A 15,347-nucleotide genomic window follows, 5' to 3' on the forward strand; every position below is an offset into this window, starting at 1 on the left:
GCGGCCGGCGCGCACAGCAGCGCGCCGGCCGCATTTCCCCCTTTCCTATGGTTTCTGTCGCATGTGCTATGACACATACGACAGAAACCTGCTCCCCAGGCCCTGCCAGGTCACCCCCTATTCCCACCCCGGTGTTCCCCGGTGTCCCCCGTACCTGTTAGCTCTGATCCCCCGCGGCCCCCACCTCCTTCACAGCAGACGCCGGTCACACTGCAGAGCGCGGCTGTCAGCTTCCTGTGTCTGTGACTCAGACGCTGGCTGCTGCTGCTGCACAGAGTCTGCAGCTGTGACCCGGGGAGGGTGGGTGCAAATTCTTTGCACCCACTCTCCTCAAATGGATGGTCTGCACTCCTAGAAAATGGGGGATACGTTCCCTGATTGTGCCCCCCATATTCTAGAAGGTCCAGAATCGCCGCGGGACTTTCACAATGGATTACAGCAGGGACTTGATTTTTTTTTTTTTTCTTTTCAATAAATTGGCCAAAGAGGGAATGTTTTTGGAGAGTGTTTTTTCAAATAAATTTTTTTTAGTTGTCAATTTTTTTTTATTATTACTGTCAATTAGTTATGTCTGGTATCAAATAGACGCTGTGACATAACTAATTGCTGGGCTTGATGCCAGGTGACATTACACATCTGGTATCAACCCCATTTATTACCCCGTTAGCCACCGCACCAGGGCGCGGGATGAGTTGGGGCGAAGCGCTAGGATTGGCGCATCTGATGGATGCGCCACTTCTGGGGCGGCTGCGGCCTGCTATTTTTAGGCTGGGAAGAGTCCAATAACCATGGCTCTTCCCACCCTGAGAATACCAGACCCCAGCTGTCAGCTTCACCTTGACTGGTGATCTAATTTGGGGGGACCCTACGTTTGGTTTTTTTTTTTTTAATTATTTATTTATAAATAATTAAAAAAAAAAAACAGCTTGGGGAGCCCTCCAAATTGATCACCAGCCAAGGTGAAGCTGTCAGCTGTGGTTTGCAGGCTACAGCTGTCTGCTTTACCCTAGCTGGCTATCAAAAATAGGGGGGACCCCACGTCATTTATTTTAATTATTTTTTTTTCTTTTTGGGCTAAATACAAGGCTAGGCACCCTTTAGTGCCACATGAAAGGCACTAAAGGGCGCCAGCTTAGAATATGCAGGGGGGTGGGACATTATATATGTTTGACATCTATCCATTCATCCATTGTAGCATTTTAGGCTATGTGCCCACAATCAGGGTTTGCAGCGTTTTGGGCGCAGAGTGTTTTCCCTGCGTCCATAACGCTGCGTTGTGCAGTAGAAGCACAGTGGAAGGATTTTTAGAAATCCCGTGCCCACTGTGCTTCTTTTCTCCGCAGCATAAACCGACCTGTGGCGCAGCTTCCCGAGCCTCAGCATGTCAATTTATGCTACGGAGATGAGTGTGCTCTGCAGGTAGCATAGAGCTCCACAGCAGCCTGAACCCAAATCGTGGGCATGGGCAGCTGCGTTTTCCCGTGGACAACACTCACATCTCTGTAGGAAGGCTGACACTGTGTACTGGACGCCGTGTCGCTGGATCATGGCCACATAGCCTAAAAGTGAAAAATTTGTTGCTACAGCAACATTTTTGTGAAGTACCTGTGGATTCAAAATGCTTACTATACTCCTGAATAAAATCCTTGAGGGGTCCAGTTTCCAAAATGAAGTCACTTGTGGGGGGTTTCTAATGTATAGGTAACCAAGAGGCCCTGCTAATGTGACATGGTGCGCGCAATTTATTTCAACTTTTCCAAAATTCAAATGGTGCTCCTTCCATTCCAAGCCCTCCCATATATCCAAACAGAGGTTTTTGGCCACATATGGGGTATCCCTGCGCTCACAAGAAATTGGATAACAACCTGTGGGGTCCACGTTTTGTTGTTGCCTCTTGAAAAAGTGAGAAATGTGATGCTAAAGAAACATTTTTGTGAAAAAAATGAAAATTTTCAATATGGCAACCTAAGCTTATCAAATTCTGTGAAGTATTCGTGGATTCAAAATGCTCAATATACACCTAGATAAAAGCCTTGAGGTTTCTTGATTCCAGAATGGGGTCACTTGTGGGGGGCCTCCACTGTTTAGGCACTTTAGGGGCTTTCCAAATGCGACATAGCGTCCACTAATTATTCCAGCCAAATGTTCAGTCAAATTGCACTCCTTCCCTTCCAAGACCTGCCGTGTGCCCAAACAGTTGATTTACACCACATATAAGATATCACCAAACTCAGGAGAAATTGCAGAATACATTTCATGGTGATTTTTTTCCTGTTACCCTTGTGAAAAAAAAAGCTACCTGGTTGAAGTAACAATTTTGTGGTAAAATTTTATTTTTTTATTTTCATGGCTCAACGTTATAAACTTCTGTGAAGCACCTGGGGGTTCAGGGTACTCACCAAACATCTAGATAAATTCCTTGAGAGGCCTAGTTTCCAATATGGGGTCACTTGTGGTGGTTTTTTGCTGTTTACGTACCTTAGGGGTCCTCCAAATGCAACATGGTGCCCGCAATCTTTTTCAGCCAAATTTCCTTTCCAAAATTCAAATATTGCTCCTTTCGTTCCAAGCCCTCCCATTTGTCCAAACAAAGGTTTCAGACCACATGTGAGGTATCACCGCGCTCATAAAAAAGTGGGTAACAAACATTTGGGTCAAATTTTTGGAATTACCTCTTGAAAAAGTGAGAGAATTGATGCTAAAGCAACATTTTTGAAAAAAAAATTACAATTTTCAATATGACAAAGTAACGTTATCAAAATCTGTGAAGTACCTGTGGGTCCAAAATGCTCAGTATACCCCTCGATAGAAGCCTTAAGGGGTCTAGTTTCCAAAATGGGGTCACTTGAGGGGGGTTCCTGCTGTTTAGGTACCTTAGGGGATCTGTAAAAGCAACATGGTGCCCGCAATCTGTTTCAGCCAACTTTGCTTTCCAAAATTCAAATATTGCTCCTTTCATTCCGAGCTCTCCCATTTACCCAAACAAAGGTTTCTGACCACATGTGGGGTATTGGCGCGCTCATAAGAAAGTGGGTAACAAAGTGTGAGGTCCAATTTTTGGTGTTACCTCTTGAAAAAGTAAGAAAATTAGTGCTAAAGTAACATTTTTAGGTAAAATGTTAATTTTTATTTTTTTTCATTCCACATTACTTTAGTTCCTGTGAAGCACCTGAAGGGTTAATAAACTTCTTGAATGTGGTTTTGAGTACCTTGAGGGGTGCAGGTTTTAGAATGGTGTCACTTTTGGGTATTTTCTGTCACCCAGGCCTCTCAAAGTCACATCAAATGGGATGTGGTCCCTAAAAAAATGGTTTTGTAAATTTTGTTGAAAAAATGGGAAATTGCTGATGAACTTTGAACCCTTCTAACTTCCTAACCCCAAAAAATTTTGTTTCAAAAATTGCGCTGATCTAAAGTAGACAAGTGGGAAATGTTATTTATTAACTATTTTGTGTGACATAACTCTCCGGTTTATGGGCATAAAAATTAAAAGTTTGAAACTTGCAAAACTTTTAATTTTTTTGTCAAATTTCAGATTTTTTCACAAATAAAATAAAAAAATATCATCCTAAATTTACCTCTAACATGAAGCCCAATATGTCACGAAAAAACACTCTCAGAATCACCGGGATCCATTGAAGCGTTCCAGAGTTATAACCTTATAAAGTGACACTGGTCAAAATTGCAAAAAATGGCCTGGGCATTAAGTACAAAACTGGCTTCGTCCTTAAGGGGTTAATATTAATCAATAAAAACAATGTAAGACACCAATGTCAAATAACATAAAACACATGACAGTGTATTAGTGAGAGGTCTAATGAAGAGCAGGAAAAGCGTGCAGGAATAGGATGATAGTTAGATAAACTCTAGATGATCTTAGAGGAGCTAGGTGATCCTCAATTTCTCCTGCCTGACTGTGGAGGGTATTATAAGGTTTTGAACACCCCCCACTCTGGGTGGCTGTCCCTTGCTATCCCTGTTCTTCACTGGCCTGAAACCCACCACCAAACCAGGTGCATTGTGTAAGACCAGGACAACGTAAAACATACAAAAATTATGTTGGTTCCTGAACAAGACTGGATTCTATATTTCAGTCTAGATACTGTATAAACAGCAGTTAGGAAAGAGCTCCTGGGTCCACCAAGGCCGGTACCCACAGCTTCTCCCGACGCGTTTCCCCCCCTCCTAACTGAATGGTCGGGGGTTCATCAGGGGTAAATATCCAACAACACTTGGAACAACATCCAAGATTGATACACTGGTTGCAGCAGAAAGTGCTTGCTTCATCTGTCTTAGTACAATCTCCAAAGGACGACCATCATGGTGGCTGAGGATTGAAAAAGGGCTTACTCTCTGGGATTTGAAATGGAATCTAGGGATTCTCTTTATGGAAACATTAGTATATAGGTAACTTGGACAGCTGGATATTTAACCTAGAGGGCTGACTGAGATCCTCTGACCTAAACGGCACACAGTGCACCATCCATAAGCCTTGCATCAGACTATAGGTGTCTTCTACCCTGAATAGTAATATCTCTTCTCTGCTGAGACAAGAAAAGTGGACCACATAAGGAGGACACTACTAGTCCTTTTTGGAGATTGTACTAAGACAGATCAAGCAAGCACTTTCTGCTGCAACCAGTGTATCAATCTTGGATGTTGTTCCAAGTGTTGTTGGATATTTACCCCTGATGAACCCCCGACCATTCAGTTAGGAGGGGGGGAAACGCATCGGGAGAAGCTGTGGGTACCGGCCTTGGTGGACCCAGGAGCTCTTTCCTAACTGCTGTTTATACAGTATCTAGACTGAAATATAGAATCCAGTCTTGTTCAGGAACCAACATAATTTTTGTATGTTTTACGTTGTCCTGGTCTTACACAATGCACCTGGTTTGGTGGTGGGTTTCAGGCCAGTGAAGAACAGGGATAGCAAGGGACAGCCACCCGGAGTGGGGGGTGTTCAAAACCTTATAATACCCTCCACAGTCAGGCAGGAGAAATTGAGGATCACCTAGCTCCTCTAAGATCATCTAGAGTTTATCTAACTATCATCCTATTCCTGCACGCTTTTCCTGCTCTTCATTAGACCTCTCACTAATACACTGTCATGTGTTTTATGTTATTTGACATTGGTGTCTTAAATTGTTTTTATTGATTAATATTAAAGGATATTTTTTTAGAGGTTTGTTTAGGTGGTTTCTTTTGAATCTTACCTCGTGAGGTTATTACAGTTGTGGTTCTCTTTTGGGTAGAAGGAGGATGGTGATCACCGTAGAGAGGAGGCGCCGGACCAGAGAGCAGTGACACTCATCAAACCAGACCGCCCCCTAGGTGAGTATAATAAAAGTGTTTTTTACGTTCTACAGAGCGGCCTCGGCTCTTATATACAGTATTCTGGAATGCTGCATATAAGAGCTCACTAGTGCTGGCCATAGTGTGACGCCCTGAACTATTCGGGTCGTCACAAGGTTCTGCACAATCTGCCCTCCCTGTGCAGTATTCAAACCCCCCATGGTTCTGGGTCTCCATCCTGCAGTACTGCCTCCACCAGCATTCACAAATTCTAGATACACTTTGCACCACACCTGTCAGGCACACCAGTGGGCTGCTTAAGCAGGAATAAGGCCGTCCACCTAGGGGTCAGAGAGGGAGTTGGGAGGTGTCAAGTTCAGTCAAGTAGTTACCCTCGAGCTGAGAGGAGCTCTGAGGAAGCTGGGAGTTGTAGCTCCCAGGGGAGAAGCAGACTAGGTCGCAGACAGTGGTCTGGACCTAGAGGAGTCAGACCCCCCATTCGCAGGGGATTGAGGCTAGGTGCCTGGAACCCGTCAAGGAGGACTGTCAGCAGCCTGGTCCTATCACTGGTCCGGGATCGAAGGCACGTCGGGATACACGGACCCTAGGTCGGGGAGAAGCTTCAGGCGACCCGGCAATTAAGCTGCAGAGGACAGGGCCTTTATGGACTGTTCCCACAAAGCTCAGAGATCGGGAGTACTAGCGCAATGGGGGGAATAGGGCTTTCCCTAGCAAGCGGCCCACTGAAATCCCAAGCGTGAGCTCCTGAGAGCAGGCTCCTTAACTTAGCCACAGTGGGGAGCGGGGCCCGGAAAGATCCAAGCTACCGGGCCATAATGGACAATCTAAATTGTGTGCCAGGAGGCAAGTTACGGACCACCAGGCAGTGCCGCAGTGGACGGGACCCGGACGAGCTCCCCTCAGGAGACAGTGGCAGTCAGAGACTTGGTTTACCCTGTTGTCCACGTCTGCTTCATTGCTGAGTACCCGACTGACTCCTGTACTGCACCCCTGCATCACCATCTAGAGTCGCAGGGCCTACCCCTACCCGTGGAGGGTAACGTCATCTTGCTGCCCCACTCCATCACCCCGGGTACTTCCAACGGCAGTGACGGTACTCCCAATTACTGTACACCACAGGTGGCATCTCGAACTATATCCCCTTTAAATAATCCCCCCCTTTTCCATTTGAGTGTTGCCCCTAGCCCCCGGGTCTGGAGACCCTTGAGCCACGAGCAATCACCACCCCCGGATCCGAGAGGTTCGATCCGCTGCCGGGGCGGAACACATAGCTTATAGTCAACAAATCTGGTGACAGGTTCCCTTGAAAAAGTCCTTTCATTTTGTTTAGTGGTGTTGATCATCTGGTCTCCAGTAGTTAGCATGCCACCATGGCAGTGATCAAAAGATGAAAACAAAAAGAAAAAAAGGACTTTGTGATGCCAGGGTGCACTTAATTTACCTCTGTTTCCTGGCAGTGGGGTGTAATGTGATGCACTCTGATTAGTCCAGAAAACAGGGAAGCCACTTGAACAGTAGAAAACCACATATTTACTTGTTGGGCATACTTGCAGTATCAGGGACTGGAAGTTAGTGTGCATAAGACCCACCTTGGTGGGCATGGCCCGGCATTTCCTTCCATGGCCCAGTTGTTTTCCTGCTGATTGACTAAGGTCTGTTGCCACCATGCCCCCTGTGACCGACCCACTCCATTCCCCGCAAACGTGCCACGATAAGGTGCCGGTCTGATGTTGTGTGCGTGAGAAGAAGGAACCAGAAGAAGCGTGGATTAAACTGTGCTGCTGTACAAGAAAATAAATTCCAAACCACTTGAAAGGCGATATAGGTGTTTTAATCAATGCGTTTCAAAGTGAATTCCCACTTTATGAGGGGATGCACCGAATTACAAAACACTGGCAGTTGTTTTTAAGGGTTTGTGCACACAATGTGTGCGAGATGCCGTGCCGCACTCACTAAGCCAGCCACCAAGCCCACTCACTCCGGACAGTGCAAGGAAAGTACGCACACCGACAACTGGTGCGACAAACCTGACAAGCGGTGTACTGTGACAAGACAACGGTGGCACGCATGCAGGTGAAGGCTACAACAACCAATGATAAGCGGCCCGGGTCCACGGGCGCGGAAGGAAACTCCGGGCCACATCCACCAAGCCAGGCATTACGCCTACCAACTAAGACAAACTAACTTCTGATCCCCAATACTGCAAGTATGCCTACTTGTAAGTTTACATACTGTAGGTATATCCAGATAAATGACCCTTGCACACAGGCACAATTACTTTCCATGGTAGTCATGTGGTTATACATCAGATGCAGAGATTCCTGAGCTTCTCTTTTTGTTGGTATGCACAATCCTAACCACACAATTATCTGCAGCTAAGGCTCTGGTGTATGATATATATACAGAAGCTATGGCTGCTCCCTTACCTCCCCCCTCAGCTTCTCCAGATTGACTCCCACAGAGACAAAATGTCTCCCCACCTTCCTGTTTACCACAGGGACATAGTGATGTGGTTTAGTGATGTGGCGGTCGTGAATGATCCGACACAAAGATCCGGCTCCCTGCTGTGACTGACAGGAGCCGGATCACCAAAGTGAACCACTAAAATCGCTAAACGTCTCATTTCGCCGCTGAAACCCTGCCCACCCGCGTCTAAACCCCGCACACTCCACAATCTAATTGGTTTCTTGTAAGTGGGTGGGGTTTAGCCGCCGGTGGGCGTCGTTTTAACGGCGTCATAATAATCTTAAATATGTGTTCACCTTGGGGTGAACACATATTTAATAAGGAGCCGAGAACGATCCGAATGAGACGGCTCTTTTTGGTGAGCGGAGCCACCGGATCACCAAAAAGAGCCGGACTGCCCATCACTAATGTGGTTCTACCAGGTGACCTGTCTGCCATATATGGAAAACTGGGCTGGCTCATTAACCCTTAACAACCTCCTAATAGCGGAACATAACAGGTACATCACTTTGTGCATATAAAAAAACACTTAGGTACTGAATTCTTATCTACATTACCTGCAAGGAAAATATTAGCAGTGCAAGCATAATAACTGATCTGTTAACTTTGCTACATCTTAAAGGCACATACACAACAACTTTGGGGCATTACAGCGACATGTGGGCGGGGTTTCAGCTACATCTGCCACAGACTGGCTCACCAAAATGAGCTTGATTGCCCCCCTCTACTTTGTCTATGAAAAAAAAAATGTATGACTCTTGTAAGGAGTGAAAGAAAATGAAATTGAAAAGTTGAAAATTGGCTGTGTATTTTAAAAGGGTTGTCTCAAGATCTTAAATGGTTAAAATTGCTTGTAAAAACAGGCAACATTGCAATTTACTTCTTTATATTAAATCCTCTCTGATCTTAACAATGGTTGGATTTTTATAGTTTACCGCTCGTCACCTTGGTTAAAGGCCATCTTGCAGTCTCAGAGTGGCCGGCCTAAGTAAGGCGCCTGTGCTGCTTTCATCTGTGCTTTACACTGCTCACACCACTCTAATGCTGGCCTAATCACTCCGTCCGCTCAGCCATGGTGCCCCTGCACCGCTCCCTTGCTTTCTTTCTTATAGTAAAATGTTTGCTTGCACAATATTGCATCGATTGTGTAATAAACCCGGCCTGTGGCACAAAGGATCATTATGACTCTGCCATGACAACCTACAAGAAACCTCTGATTCCCTTCCCGGGGCTGTTGGGCTGACATTCTGTGACTGTATAAATACTTAGATGCTATAGTGACTATTGGGTGAAGCATCTAAGCGGTTTGAAATCTGGATCCTCTCTGTGTACAGAACCTGCAGAGTGGATGAGCTTTGTAGAAATCTCCTGTCCACTGTGCTTCTTTTCTACTCTGTGTACACTGACCAGCGGTGTGGGTTTCCTATCCCCAGCATGTCAGTTTTCCCTGCCGCCCATGACAGCACCACCTGAGAGATAGGTTCCGCCCACATCAGGACTGGAAACCCACTGATAAAAAGGCGGCACTTCTCCTCCACATCAGTTTGGTTTCCTGTCCTGGTATGGACAACCCATTGCTGTCCCAGGTCTGACCCGGTGTGGAAGCCTGGTACTTACCAGAAGCCGGTGCTCGGGCCTGAATGCACCCCCCCTTGGTCTCAGACCTCTGCAGCGGTGTGGCGCGGGCGGCCCGGCGTTGCTCCAGGGATGTGCGCACTCACGGCGGCCGCTGGAAGGCTTGTCCCTGCTGTGCTGCATGCTGGAGTGAAGCAGGACGCTCTGGCCGGAAGTGACGCGTGTACCCTGGTGACGTGCACAGTGCGACCAGGAAGTGACTGGTGTACGCATGCGCACTAGGATCCAAGATGGCGGCGCCCATGTAACGGGGATCTCCGTTTAAAATGTGACCGGCGCCTGGGACTGGTGAGTTTTTCTCCTCCCTTCTTCTGTATTATGGCAGGAGATTCACCCCGCAGCAAGGAGCAGCATAAGGAGTCACCGCAGCGTGGCTCAGAACGCGGCTCAGCGGATCGTTCCAGGAATGCTGTATCCAGTCCGGGCAGCGTTCGGTCGGTGGGTCCCAAGAGGACCAAGGGAGAAAAGAATCCGCCTCCTGATCCGGTATTGCCAGGAGTCGTGGGGGTGAGTGAACGTCATGGTCAGCCGTGTTACTAAGACCCCGTTTCCATGTCCCCTCTCTTGTACAGAAAAAGTGTACCTCCAAGCAGCGTCACAAGGAATGTGCAATATGCCAATCCTCCCTGTCTTCTGATTACAACAAGGCCCTATGTGCAGGCTGTATCCAACAGACCCTCCTCAAAGAAGGGCCAGGGTTCTCCTCTGAATTACGTTCCATTATCAGGGCAGAAGTACAGGAGTCCCTTAAATCCCTTAAGGGGGGGCAAGAGACGCAAGAAATCTCGTCATCCTAAGCTGTCTACTCCTGATACCTCGGCGGGTTCGGCTCATGACTCTCAGTCATCAGGCTCCTCGGGATCCTCCCCCTCCGATTCTGACTCCTCCTCCTCTTCCGATGAAGGTGGTCGACCTTGTTTCCCTACTGCGGACGTGGGACCCTTGGTGAAGGCAGTGCGTTCGACCATGGGAATGGTGGACCCCAGGGGACCCGAATCCACCCAGGATGTCATGTTTGGGGGCTTAGATTCCAAAAAACTTAAGGGGTTTCCTATTCCCCAGAAGGTTCAGGGTCTCATAGCTGACCAGTGGAAAAAAGTGGACAGAAGATTGAATCTTAGCTCTTCCCTTAAAAGGAAGTACCCAGTGGATGGGGAGGCGCCTACCTCCTGGGATGGAACCCCGAAGATTGATGTCGCTATTGCCAAGCCTTCCCGCTCCACTACCTTGCCGTTTGAGGACTTAGGGTCCCTTAAAGATCAGCTGGATAGGAAGGCTGATGGGTTGCTGAGAGGCACTTGGGAATCCACAGCAGGTGGCTTGCTCCCTGCCGTGACCAGCGCCTGCGTTGCCCGATCTTTGATGGTGTGGCTTCAGCAATTGGAAGACCAGTTGAGAAATGACACTCCAAGGAAGGATATTATCTCGTCCTTGCCCTTAATACAGGGTGCTGCGGCCTTTATGGCATATGCCTCAGTTGATTCCTTAAGACTTTTCGCCAGATTGGCAGCGATTTCCAATTCCGCACGTCAGGCCCTCTGGCTGAAAAATTGGAAGGGTGATGTCCAATCCAAGGGATGGCTCTGCGGCATGCCTTGTGAAGGTACCTATCTTTTTGGCTTAGGCCTGGATGACCTCCTCACTAAGGCGTCCGATAAGAAACAGGGGTTTCCAGTTTTCCCGGTGACATCCTCTCGCAGCCGGCCCTTTCGGAGACGTCAGTTTTTCACGAAGAAGTCCCAAAAACCGCAGGATCAGTGGAAGGACCGTGGAAAGAATACCTCAGGTTTTCTCTTTGGCAAGCGCTCCAATAATAAGAACAAACCCTCCCAATGACGCCAGTCATCAGGTAGGGGGCCGGCTGTCCCTCTTCCTCCATGCCTGGAACAACAAATGGCCTCCTCCAACAAATGGCTCCTTCAGATTGTGGCGGAAGGGTTAAAATTGGAATTCAGTTCACCCCCTCAGGGGTCTCTAATAATAACATCCTTGCGGTCCCCAGAGCGGCAGCAGGCCTTGGAAGTAGAAGTGCTGACTCTCCTCTTGAGGAAAGTCATTCAGGAGGTCCCCATGGGACAAGAAGGGGACGGCTTTTACTCCACTCTGTTTCTAGTTTGGAAGCCGGACTCCACCTTCCGCACCATCTTCAACCTCAGGAACTTGAATTTGCATCTGGTGCAGCGAGCCTTCAAAATGGAGACCATGAAGTCAACTGTCAGGCTGTTGTATCCAGACTGTTTTATGGCGGTCCTCGACTTAAAAGACGCCTATTATCACATCCTTATTTTTCCGTCTCACCGGCGGTTTCTCAGGTTCGCACTACACGTCCTCGGGAGGCTGAGACACTTCCATTTCGCAGCGCTGTCATTCGAGCTTTCCATGGCCCCACGGATCTTCACCAAAGTCATCGCGGATGTCATGGCACATGTCAGGGAACAGGACATATTGATCGTTCCGTATCTGGACGACCTCCTGATAGTGGGTCAGTCAGAGTCTCTATGTGCAGCTCACGTGTCCAGGGTCATCACCATCCTGGAAGGCCTGGGGTGGGTGGTGAATCAGCAGAAGTCCAGACTCCAGCCTCTCCAGTGTCAAGTCTTCCTGGGTCTAGTCTTGGAGTCCAAAAGCCAGTTGTGCCACCTGCCGGAGGACAAGGTCACCAGGATCTTGTCCTTGCTCTCTTCCATACGGAGTTGCCCAGGCATGTCCTTACGGCAGGCTATGTCACTGGTCGGGACTCTTACCTCTTGCATCCCAGGAGTATGGTGGGCCCAACTGCGTTCCAGAGTCCTCCAGATGGAGGTCCTTCGGTTTCAGAGACTGTTTGGAGGCTGTTTGGAGAAAAAATTGTCCCTGTCTGCAGACGCCTTGCACTCCCTGGGTTGACCCCTCTCACCTCCGGACAGGGGTTCCTTGGTTTTCCCCAGTCACAGACACAATAGTCACGGATGCCAGCCGTTGGGGGTGGGGTGCCCATCTGCGCCAACAGGTGCTTCAGGGTCCCTGGGACGCTCAGTTGGTCATACAGTCCTCCAATTACAGGGAGCTCATGGCGGTTCTCAAGGCACTAGAGGGGTTCCTCCCCTTCTTGAGCGGTCGCCATGTTCGGATCCTTTCGGACAACAGGGTGACGGTGGCGTACGTCAACCATCAGGGAGGCACCAGATCCCCTTCTCTTCTGACTCTGACTATGCGCATCTTCCAGCTGGCCGAACAACATCTCTCCTCCTTAACAGCTCTTCATATCAAGGGGACGGACAACGAGGAGGCAGACTTCCTCAGCCGGCACTGTCTCCGTCACGGTGAGTGGTCCTTAGACCCGGAGGTCTTTCGCAAGATCACGCTTCTATCTGTCCCTGTTCTAGACCTGTTCGCTACCAAGGCGAATCGGAAAGTGGACAGGTTCTGCTCTCAGCCCCCGAGACGATCCTGTTGCCCTCTATGCGTTTCAGATGTCTTGGTCTCACGGCCTCCTGTACGCGTTTCCTCCTCTGCTCCTGTTGCCTTCGGTTCTCCGGAAAATCCGGGACGACAGGGCGGAGGTTATTCTCATAGCCCCCTTCTGGCCGAAGCGGGCATGGTTTTACTGGCTGCGGACACTGTCTCTGGTGGATCCTTGGGTTCTCCCGGACGCCCCTCATCTCCTTTCCCAGGGCCCAGTTCATCACCCCCCCGACCTGGCTCTCCATTTGACGGCCTGGCGTTTGAGCGGCGGCTGCTAGCTCGACGGGGTTTTTCTTCTGGCTTAATAGACACTCTTCTTCGGCCATTTACGGGAGGGTCTGGAAGCGTTTTCTCCTTCAGTCCGGGGCTCGGGTGGAGGACCCCCCTCCTATCTCGGCTATACAAGAATTCCTCCAGAGGGGGTTGGAATTGGGGCTCTCCACCAGTACACTCAAGGTGCAGGTGTCAACCTTAGGGGCACTGTTTAATTGTGGTCTGGCACAGAATGAGTGGATTTGCAGGTTTATTAAGTCCAGGTCTGTACCTGTTCAGGCTCCCAGGGTTCCCCCATGGGACCTCAATTTAGTGTTGGATGCCCTCACGGGGCCACCGTTTGAACCCTTGGGGGATGTCCCTTTCAAGCTGCCACTTAAGGTTTTTCTCCTCGTCGCACTCACCTCGGCCAGGCGGGTGGGGGATCTCCAAGCCTTGTCCATAGTTCACCCTTATACCCAGATTCTGGATGATAGGGTAGTGTGCGGACTGATCCCTTCTACCTGCCCAAGGTTTCTAAACCCTTTCATCGGTCCCAAGAAATCGTGCTCCCTTCCCTCTGTGACTCCCCTCATAACAAGAAGGAGGCTAGGTTGCACACATTGGATGTCCGGAGGGCCTTATTCACGTACCTAGATAAGACTAGGGAATGGAGAATGTCTCAGGCCCTATTTGTCACATTTCAGGAGCAATCCAGGGGGCATGGGGCTTCTAAGGCTACCTTGGCCAGATGGGTCAGGGATGCCATCGGCTTGGCATACTCGGCTAAGGACACCACTCCTCCTCAGGGCATAAGGGCGCACTCCACTAGAGCAGTGTCTACATCTTGGGCAGAGAGGGCGGATGCCTCTATTGACCAGATCTGTCGGGCGGCTACTTGGTCGTCTCCTGGTACTTTCTTTCGACACTATAGACTGGACTTATCCTCCACAACTGACCTTTCCTTTGGGAGACGGGTCTTACAGGCGGTGGTCCCTCCCTAAGGTGGTGGTCTATATTAATCTCTCAGGTGGTGCTGTCATGGGCGGCAGGGAAAAATCTTAATTACTCACCGGTAATGGGATTTTCAATAGCCCATGACAGCACCCTTAGTTCCCCCCCTATTCACTGGTTGTGGGCAACCTTCGGGGAGTGTTAGTTATTGGTGTGTTTTCCTTGGGTGGTATGATTAATCTGTTTGTTTGTGTTTTGTTGGTCCTCTCTGGCTCTGAAAACCTACTGATGTGGAGGAGAGGTGCCGCCTTTTTATCAGTGGGTTTCCTGTCCTGATGTGGGCGGAACCTATCTCTCAGGTGGTGCTGTCATGGGCTATTGAAACTCCCATTACCGGTGAGTAATTAAGATTTTCTCCTGCGTGGGAGAACGCAGTGGATGCAAACCAGAACGCCACATAACCCTGATCGTGGGCACATACCCTTAGACTAGGTTCACATTTCCGTCAATTTGTATCAGTCACAATCCGCGGCTCTGGTAAACAACGGAATCCGTTTGGCGGATTCCGTTGTTTCCCATAGACTTGCATGAGCGGCGGATTGCGACTGATGCCCTTGCGTTGCATCCTCCGCCCGACTGATCAGTCGTGGAACGACTGACCGTCGGGCGGCAGGAACGCAGCCTGTAACGTTTTTTGAGCAGCGGAATTCTTATGTTTTCACGGCGCATGCTCATCGGCGGCCGAACGATCAGCTGATCTCCCGGCGGCCGGCTTCTGTGAGCGATCAGCTGATCTCCCGGCCGCCGGCTTATGAAAGCGATCAGCTGATCTCCTGGCCTCCGGCTTATGAGAGTGGTCAGCTGATCTCCCGGCCTCCGGCTTATGAGAGTGATCAGCTGATCTCCCTGCCGCCGGCTTATGAGAGCGATCAGCTGATCTCCCTGCTGCCGGCTTATGAGAGCGATCAGCTGATCTCCCTGCCGCCGGCTTATGAGAGCGATCAGCTGATCTCCTGGCCGCCGGCTTATGAGAGCGATCAGCTGATCTCCCTGCCGCCGGCATATGAGAGCGATCAGCTGATCTCCCTGCCGCCGGCTTATGAGAGCGATCAGCTGATCTCCTGGCCGCCGGCTTATGAGAGCGATCAGCTGATCTCCCGGCCGCCGGCTTATGAGAGCGATCAGCTGATCTCCCTGCCGCCGGCTTATGAGAGCGATCAGCTGATCTCCCGGCCACCGGCTTATGAGAGCGATCAGCTGATCTCCCTGCCGCCGGCTTATGA

Source organism: Anomaloglossus baeobatrachus, chromosome 2, assembly GCF_048569485.1.
Source record: "Anomaloglossus baeobatrachus isolate aAnoBae1 chromosome 2, aAnoBae1.hap1, whole genome shotgun sequence".
NCBI lineage: Eukaryota > Metazoa > Chordata > Amphibia > Anura > Aromobatidae > Anomaloglossus > Anomaloglossus baeobatrachus.